The following is a 10,270-nucleotide window of genomic DNA, read 5'->3' on the forward strand; positions in this document are numbered from 1 at the left end:
TTTGAGGTTCGTGTGTATTGCTTGGGGACAAGCAATTGGCAAGCTTGGGGGAGTTTGATAAGTGGGTTTTTAACCCACTAAGGATGGTGTTTTTAGGTGGACTTTAGTGTTAGTTTAGTGGATTTTTATCTCTTTTTCCTTACTTTTTCCAATTTCCTTACTTTTCTTAGTTTCACTAGTTTTTATAGTTTTTAGGCATTTTTCTTCTTTGTTTTTCTTTGTGTCCCTTGTTTCCTTTCCCTTTGTGTAGGTATTTGGTGATCCACGAGCATTTTGATGAGCCAAAGAGCCAAGAAAAGAGCCGGAGAAACCGGAAAAGCCAAGGAGTCGAACTTGTGCACAACTTCCATACTAAAACGAGCATAACTTTTTGTCTACTTAATATTTTCTTGTGATTCTAGTTGGAGATGAAAGCTTATTCCAAGAGCTTTCCAACGAGTGGTCACACGACTTATTTGGACGAGTGACGAAGAAGTTATGGCCATTTGAAGCAGGCTATGTTCGATTTTCCGCGAGAAGACTCATCCCGCCCGGGACAAGCAATCCCGCCCGCGACGAATTTTACCCCGGGCGGGATTTTGCTACTGGAACTCTTTGTTATTTTTGCCCAGCCCTCTCGTCCCGTCCGGGACAAGCCATCCCGCCCGGGACGACGTGGTCTGCGATTTTTTTATTTTGACGGATTCCCCAATGTTAAGGGGATTATTATCGTTTTTGGCTTAGAACTTGATATACACTCTCTCATATTTTCAGATTCTCTCTCTAGAAAAACACTTAGTTGGCTTAATTTACTTGCTTAGTTAGATTAATCTTCGAATTCAAGATCAAGAATCAAGATTGTAATTCACATTTTCAGCAATTTCCTCCATTGAAGCTTCATTGTAAACTCTAAACTTCTCTACTTTCAATTTCAACTAATCAAGTAGTGGTATTATTCAATTCTTGTTCTTACTTATTGATTTCCATTAATCTTTATCAACTTATTATCATGTACTACTCGATTATTGTTGTTGTTGGTTTGATTTCCATGGATTGTGAGTAGTAAATTTCTAGGGTTCAGGTGAACCCCTCTTTTGAGTCATGAACAATTGATTTATGCATGTGGGATTTTAGTGATTGTGGGATGTTTATTAGTTGATTGAAAGGGTTTTATTTCTAGTCTTCATGTTTGATCATCATTTAGACTTATTTCTAGTCTCCTCAACCAAGGATCGAAAGATGAAATTGAGTGGTGGGCTCCCTTTTGATTGCTAGACTAAAAGACCATGAAAATAGGGCTTCCAAGTCTATGGGATTATATTGTCATCATAACTTACGTTTTATTGCTTGAATTCATGTTTTGCACCATGAAAATAGGTTGTAGCTCATGATCAAGTTATCCTTTCTAGCTCGATAGAGTAGTTAGGTGCCTTAGATGACTATCCACTAATTTATTCCCTAACATTGCTTCTAATCCTCATGCTTTTGAACCGTTCATGATTAAATTGAGTGGTGTTGCCCGTACCTTATGTTGTAGGCAAAATTACCACGCCTTCGTGTACCAATGAGGATGCGACACGTGGCACGTATTACGCCCCCTAAGCAGAAACCATACGAAGACTACTCCACAGCATGGGTACCAGTCTACGTATCTACAATGTATATGTATTTGTATTTAAGAGTGTATAAATGTATGTAGTGTATCTATACCTGAAAAGGGGCCTAAGTAGTAGGTATCCCAAGTAGCATGAATAAGCAATAGGCCCAAGCAGCCCACTATTGCCAAAAGGGGCTAGAGAATTGTAAGGAGAAAGGACACATGTCCTCCTCCCATACCCTAGCCAATCATGTAAAAGGAATATTAGGTCATTCCCACAAAAACCTAGTACTATAAATAGTCCCACTTCCCTAGAAAAAGGGGTCACAATCAATACATTCAAGAGCAATTGCTGCTCTGCCTTCTCTCTACTTTCTCTCTCTATAAAAATACAATCTTGTGAAATCCTTAACAGTTACCAGAAAACCTCCAAGGTATCTCACCGGAAAAACCCCACAACATTTGGCGCCGTCTGTGGGGAGGTACGGTAACATGGAAGATCAACGACAGGACAACGATACTGGGCGGCCTACGCGAGTAGAGCGGCCACCCCTCGAAAGAGAAATGCCGACTGAACATCACACGCCGGCCACGAGAATCACTGGAGATGCCGCGCGTATATTTGCGGCCGGGCACACCCCTCGTCACGCTGCCGAGGTAGAGGTGCTCAGCGAGGAGGACGACCAGGCCAATCGCACCCCTCCTGGAGGACACCTGGATCCTCGGGCGGATACAGTAATAGAGGAGAACCCTGATATGCCTGTCTCTGTGGGTGCTCTTCGGGCTATTTTGGCTGAGTTCCAAGCTGATATGGGAAAGACAGTTAATGCTGAGGTACAGAAGAGTATGCTGATCTACACCACTGCTGTGGCTGCAAATCATGAGGGGCCGGCAAGCAATAGGCCAACACTTTCTTTGCGCCCCCCAAACGTCTGGACCAGGCAGACAGGCGAGGACCTGAGGAGGCAGCCGCCAGCAAGTCAGCCCAATCAGGCAATGTCTTACCTACCACGTCGACTGCCACGGCGGCTGATTGGAGAAACGTCCCGAGGACGTGAGCAGCCACGCGCAGAGCAGTTGCCTGACTCTGAGTCTGAACTTTCTGACACTGGGTCAACCCCCGTCATGCAGGATAGACCTCTCCCTCATCCAACTTATACGCATCTGAGCCAGGCGCGCCCAGGGGTCACCCGTCCAACCCGTCAAACTCGCGGACGCGAGTCTTCCCAGCGGGTACCCTACTCAAGGCGTCAAGATCCTGTGTATCATATTTAGGAGGGGGTGTCCAACATGGCCCTAGGGCACACCACCCCTTTTGCAGACTCCATCATGAGAGCCCCGAGGGAACCCAAAGTCAAGCCGCCCAACATTGATGCTTACGATGGGACCACAGATCCAGACATGCACCTCTTGGTTTACCGGCATCACATGTATGTCCAAGGAACAACTGACTCAACCTGGTGTAAGTATTTTCCGGGCACACTCAAAGGAGTAGCATCAAAGTGGTTCGAGACACTTCCAGCCGGAACTATTCGCTTTTTTTCGGAGCTCGAGCTATTGTTCTCTACTCGGTTCATGGCTCACAAGGAAGAAAAGAAGACGAGCATGCATCTGAGTAGGATTCAGCAAGGGAAAGACGAGTCTCTGAGGAGCTATGTGAAGAGATTCAATCTAGAGGCAGGGCAAATTCCGGATTTGCCAGATGGTGTTGCATTCGATAACTTCATTCGAGGGCTTAAAAAGGGCTCTTTCAAGTTTGATCTGGTAAAGAAAAGCGTCCGAACAATGCCAGAAGTGCTGGATGAGGCCGAGGCCTTCATTCATGCAACAGAGATTTGCAGCGTCCCGAAAGATCCCAGAGGAAGTGATACCGCCGCGCCGGCGGCAAAAAAGGAGAAATTCGAAAAGAAGAACCGGCCTAACGGGACGTGGGCTATTGCAAAAGAGTCAGACAGGGCCCCCGGAGCGGCAGGTCAGAAACGGTCCAGAACTTATGATCGGGAGCGATTTGAGTATAACGCAGACATGTACACAATTCTGATGGACGTCGGGTCCAAATATGACATTGATCGTCCATTTCCCATGAAGTCACCACCTGAAAGTAGGGACCCCAAACTGTACTGTCACTTTCACAGTGACATTGGGCATGACACCAATGAATGTAAGAGCTTAAAAAGGGCATTGGACGGCCTAGCCACCAAGGGATTCTTAAAGAGTTATATCAGCAGGAACACGGGAGGTTCTGGCAAACCCTTCTACAAGAAAAACAAATCCCCTCCCTCGGAGGAAGATGGGAATCGTACCGACCCAGAGTGCGTAGCAGTCATCTCCGGAGGATTGGCCGCCGGCGGGCCGACCATGAGGGTCCAGAAGGATTATGCCAAGCGATTGGGGCAAGTGATGCTGTCCGGCAAGGCCACAATTGACCCGTTTCCTAAAGTTGAAATCGGCGAGGCCGACCGTGGGAAAATCTCCACCCCGCATGATGATCCTTTGGTAATTGAGTTAAAAGTTGCTAACCTGAGGGTTAGGCGTATTTTGGTTGATACAGGAAGTTCGTCGGACATAATTAGTCTAGAGTGCTTGAATCGGCTGCAACATGATTCCTCAAAGATTGAGAAAATCCACTATCCCATTATAGGCTTCGGAGGTAGTATCATCCACCCAGTCGGCATAATTTCCCTTCCTCTGAGGATGGGAAATAAAAAGGAGTCTCGACAAATGGACGTCCTTTTTCTCATAGTGAAAGACCTGACGGCATATAACATCATCTTGGGGCGTCCCACCTTGAATAGGGCAAAGGCTGTCATTGTGACTCATCTGATGCTTCTTAAGTTCATTTGCGACGATGGGAGTGTCAGCACTATACATGGTGACCAGCAACAAGCTAGAGATTGCTACCTAACCACCTTGAGTCCAGAAGCATGGGGGACGGGTGAAGAGAAAGGGACATCGGGAAACAAACAAAAATGTGGCGACACACAACCCAAGATCATCAAAGAAACACTAACTATCTCAACAGGGCACATGGAAGAGAGACGCCCAGAGCCTGTTGGGGCCCATTTCAATGTGGTATTAAACACAGATAAACCTAACAGAGTAGTGCCCATCGGGATTTCTCCTGACGACCCGCTGGCGGCAGAGTTGGTCCACCTTTTGAGAGAATTTGAAGATATCTTTGCTTTCACAGTGGACGAAATGCCGGGTATTGACCCTGCTGTGGCCGTCCATAAGCTGAATGTGGACCCAAACTTCAAACCGGTTCGTCAGAAGAAAAGGAACCATGGGGAAGATAGAAATCAGGCGGCAGCCGCGGAAATACAAAAGTTGATGGAGGCTGGGTTCGTCAGGCCTAGTCAGTACCCCGACTGGGTTGCTAACGTGGTCCTCGTCAAAAAACCTAATGGTACCTGGAGAATGTGTGTTGACTACACCAACCTCAATAAGGCATGTCCAAAGGACAGTTTCCCATTGCCCAAGATTGACCGGCTCGTCGACTCTACAGCAGGGCATGCTATGATGAGCTTTATGGATGCATACTCAGGGTTTCATCAGATTCCATTGTGGCCTGACGACCAGGAAAAAAACGTCATTTGTTACTGAACAAGGCCTTTACTGCTACAAAGTGATGCCGTTTGGGTTAAAGAATGCACCGGCCACCTTTCAGCGTCTTATTAACACTGTGTTCATTAAGCAGATCGGCAGAAATATTGAAGCTTATATTGATGATATGATCGTAAAAAGTAAGCTGAGGGCGGCGCACATAACTGATCTCAGGGAGACATTTGAGACTATTCGAGCTTACAACATGAGGTTGAATCCTAAGAAGTGTGTGTTCGGGGTGACGGCAGGCAAATTCTTAGGTTTCTTGGTTGATGAAAGAGGAATCGAAGCCAACCCAGACAAAATCCAGGCAGTAATTGATATGAGCTCACCAAAGACAGTGAAGGAGGTCCAGCGGCTCACAGGTTGCTTGGCCGCCCTGGGCAGATTCCTTTCCAGGGCTGGAGACAAGTGCCACTACTTTTTTAGGTCTGTCAGAAAGAAGGCCAAGTCTGAATGGTCGGATAAGGCCGAGGCGGCATTGGTCAGATTAAAGGAGCACTTGCATACCTTGCCTCGTCTTGTTAGTCCCTTGCTAGGAGAAACTTTGTACATGTATCTTGCCGTGTCCGAGCACTCGTTGAGTGCCGTTCTACTGACAGAAAGGGAGGGAATACAGATGCCGGTATACTTTGTCAGTCATGTTCTCCAAAATGCTGAAGTTAGATACCCTACAGTGGAAAAGTTTGGCTTAGCTCTGTTCATGTCCAGCAAAAAACTCCGTCCTTATTTCTTAGCTCACAAAATAGTGGTCTACACACATCAACCGCTCAAACTTCCCTTCACAAAGCTGGAGGCGTCAGGACGAATGCTGAATTGGGCAATAGAGCTGAACGCCTTTGATATCACCTATGAGCCGAGGAAAGCTGTCAAGGGGCAGGCATGTGCCGATTTTATTGTTGAAATGACAAGGCCTGACTTTGCCAAGAGTACAAACACGGTGTGGACAGTGTATGTAGACGGCTCATCCACACAGAATGGATGTGGAGCTGGGATAATCTGTCACTCCCCAGAAGGAGATACTTTTGAGTATGCTATGCGATTTAACTTCCAGGCGTCAAATAATGAAGCCGAATATGAAGCCCTGCTTTGTGGCATTAAAATGTGTAAGGCGGCAGGCGCCGAGGAGATTGTAGAACTATCTGACTCCCAACTGATTGTGAGCCAAGTTAATGGGACCTACGAAGCTAGGGATCCGACTATGGTCAAATACATGCAGGCCGTCCATCAGGAAGTAGAGCCACTGAAAAGTTTTGAAGTAAGGCAAGTCCCTCGCTCGGAAAATAACCAAGCTGATGCCCTGTCAAAATTGGCAAGTTCCGCGTCTTGTGATACCCCTCGGCACGTGTTTTGGGAGGTAAAAGAGCACAAAAGTGTTGAGCAAATGGAGGTGGAAACTCTTGACAGGACGTCCACATGGATGGATGACATAGTAAACTTCAAAATGAATGGAGTCTTGCCCGAAGATTCAAGGGAAGCGGCAAAACTTCAGAAGAAATGCTCTTGGTTTGAAATGTGGAACGGCACCCTCTATAAAAAGGCCTACTCCCGTCCTTTGTTAAGATGTGTAACACCTGAGAAGGGGCAGGAAATTCTAGAAGACCTTCATCAGGGGTTGTGCAGCTCGCATATTGGTGGAAGGGCTTTGGCTGAAAAGGCACTTCGAACCGGCTACTACTGGCCGACTCTTAAGGAGGATGCAATTTCATTGGTCAAGAAGTGTGACAAATGCCAGCGTTTTTCTCACCTAATACACCGACCGGCACGAGTTCTGACGCCCATTACCAGCCCAATTCCATTTGCTAAATGGGGGATGGATCTTCTAGGCCCATTTACGGCCGCACCAGGAGGAAGGCGTTATGTCATCGTTGCTGTAGATTACTTCACCAAATGGGTGGAGGCAGAAGCGCTCAAAAACATAAAAACTACTGATGTGAGAGCATTCATTTGGAAGAACATCATGACTCGCTTTGGGATTCCACAGGCTATCGTCTTCGATAATGGGCCCCAGTTTGAGACGCCTAAGCTGAAAGAGTGGCTGGCAGATCACGGCATACACACTTGTTTTGCATCAGTCGGACGTCCCCAAGCCAATGGTCAGGTTGAGGCGTTCAACAAAATTATCTCCGAAGGAATAAAAAAGAAGCTTGACGAAGCCAAAGGTCTATGGGCTGATGAGCTGCCAAATGTCTTATGGTCCATCCGCACCACGGCTAAGAATTCAACCGGTGAAACACCCTTCTTGCTAGCCTATGGCGCCGAGGCTGTCCTACCCATAGAAATGTGTGAACCAACGTTGAGAGTCATGCTGTATGACGAAAATGCTAACTAGGAGACAATGAAAGCAGCCTTGGACTTTTATTTAAGATTTTTCCGCCTTTCATCTTTTGTCGGGGCGGACGTCCAATCGCGTCTTTTTCTTCATTGTTGGTCACCCCTAAGCCGTGCTTCGTTCACTATGCAGAAGGCATGGCTAGAACCAAGCAAACGGCAGATCCTACGCATCTGCGCTTGCGGGAAGAAGCATCGACACCTCCTAGGGAGAGATATTCTTCCACCGCCCCGGCAGTCGACGAAGAATTTGCCGAACTCTTTCAAGAGATCGACGAGTATGTCGAGGCGGGGGAGCAGGCGGCAAGCTCGTCGGAGGGTACAGCGAGCCAGGCAGTGGGGGAGCCAAGCGTCGCTCCATTGTCATCGGCCGCCGAGGAGCAAGAAGCTGCTCCCCAGCTTATTAGGCCCAGAGGACGGGAGGAGGCCCAATTGCTTCCGTCAGAGATTCACCCAGACGTGGGCTGGATGCGGTGGCTAGACAGGCACGGAGCCAAGATGAGGGATGACCTCTGCGTGGGGGAAGGGTACCAAATGCGCGTGCCGGCCGGTCTGGACTCGACCGTCAGCCTGCTTGCCGAGGGAGAATTCCCTGTGTATGCCGCGTCCATCAAACTCGGCATGAGATTCCCTCCACACCCCTTCGTTGTGGAGGTGTTAGATGGTTTTAATATTGGGGTGGCCCAGCTGACCCCCAACTCATGGGCGGATATCTTTGGCTATATTGCCAAATGTGCGCTGAACGACGTGGAGCCGTCCTTCAACGCCTTTCTGCATCTGGTCTCCCTCTCTCGTTCCCCTAGTGCCGCCAAAGGGTGGTTTAATCTGAGCAGCCGTGGTACCTACCAGACAGTGGTCGGCAAGCTCAGCAAGTGGCATATGTGGAGGAAGAGGTGGGTCGTGTTTTACACGGACGACCAGGAGATGTATGAGAGAATGAGCCGCTGGAACTGCAACGCCAACTTCATGGATCGTGACGAGCCCCTTCCACCCCTTACTGCCGAAGAGTGGGATCAGATAATGGTCCTGTTCAGGGCCAACACTTACCACTTAACAGTGGATAAGAGTTTCCATGTGCCGGCCGAGTGGTTGCCGCACATTAGCCAGTTTCGGAACGAGGCCTTTCTAGCGGCCGTAGGCTTAAGATATTCCATGACTCGAGGTTGTATGCCAATTTATGTGCCGCTCTGCCTTGGTCTTATTCATTTTTCTAACTTTGGATTTCTTTTGTTCACAGAGGAAGGAATGAGCAAGTTGTCGGCGGCGGATACCGGGAAGGGCGATATGACCGATTGGATGGCGGACGTCTATGAGGCCAAGATGCAGAAGGCCAAGGCCGAGTTGGAGGAGAAGGTGAGTATTCTCTTAGGTTGTTTTTGCAAGTTAAGCTTCCCCCGTCCATTGTCTACAGTGGACGTCTTTTTAGTGACGAGCCGATATCCTGACATGTGACCCGTGTTTGCTAAGGTTGGCCTCGTCACTTTTTAATGACGGGCCCCTTTGTTAGTGTTTTTCCTGTGGTTGCCAAGGTGCGCCTCGTCACCTTTTAAGACGGGCCACCCCCACCCCTTTTTTTACAAGTGACTCGTGGTTGATAGGGTACGCCTCGTCATTTTCGAGACGGGCGTCCTTTTTAATGACGGGCCACTTTTTTGTGAGTGTCTTGCACTTGATAAGGTACGCCTCGTCATTTTTAAGACGGGCGTCCTTTTTAATGACGAGCCACTGTTTAGTGACTTGTGATTGATAAGGTACGCCTCGTCATTATGGAGACGGGCGTCCTTTTTAATGACGAGCCACTATTCTGTGAGTGACTTGTGATTGATAAGGTACGCCTCGTCATTTTGAGACGGGCGTCCTTTTTAATGACGAGCCACTATCTTGTGAGTGACTTGTGATTGATAAGGTAAGCCTCGTCATTTTGAGACGGGCGTCCTTTTTAATGACGAGCCACTATTCTGTGAGTGACTTGTGATTGATAAGGTACGCCTCGTCATTTTGAGACGAGCGTCCTTTTTAATGACGAGCCACTATTCTGTGAGTGACTTGTGATTGATAAGGTACGCCTCGTCATTTTGAGACGGGCGTCCTTTTTAATGACGAGCCACTATCTTGTGAGTGACTTGTGATTGATAAGGTACGCCTCGTCATTTTGAGACGGGCGTCCTTTTTAATGACGAGCCACTATCTTGTGAGTGACTTGTGATTGATAAGGTACGCCTCGTCATTTTGAGACGGGCGTCCTTTTTAATGACGAGCCACTATTCTGTGAGTGACTTGTGATTGATAAGGTACGCCTCGTCATTTTGAGACGGGCGTCCTTTTATGACGAGCCACTATCTTGTGAGTGACTTGTGATTGATAAGGTACGCCTCGTCATTTTGAGATGGGCGTCCTTTTTAATGACGAGCCACTATTCTGTGAGTGACTTGTGATTGATGACGAGGCCCAATATTTGACTGTCCTTTACTTTCTTTTTTAGCAAGCTAAGGACGCGGCTAGGGCGTCAGGGAAGAAGAAGGGGACGACTCTGTCCCAGCTGAAGAAGAGAGCTGTGCCAGCTGGCTCGGAGACTCCGAGTACCTTCAAAAAGCCAAAACCCCTACCCCGCCGTCTCATGAAGAAAGACGAGTCGAAGGTTGCTGAGGGGGGATGCCCTGATGACGATGAGATTGGCGTGGACAAGCCGTCTCTAGTGGTGGACTTGGTGTCCAAATCGAGGTCCGGTGGGCATCCGGACGAGCTGGAGGACCCTCTTTC

This window comes from Spinacia oleracea, chromosome 6, assembly GCF_020520425.1.
Source record: "Spinacia oleracea cultivar Varoflay chromosome 6, BTI_SOV_V1, whole genome shotgun sequence".
Classification (NCBI taxonomy): domain Eukaryota; kingdom Viridiplantae; phylum Streptophyta; class Magnoliopsida; order Caryophyllales; family Amaranthaceae; genus Spinacia; species Spinacia oleracea.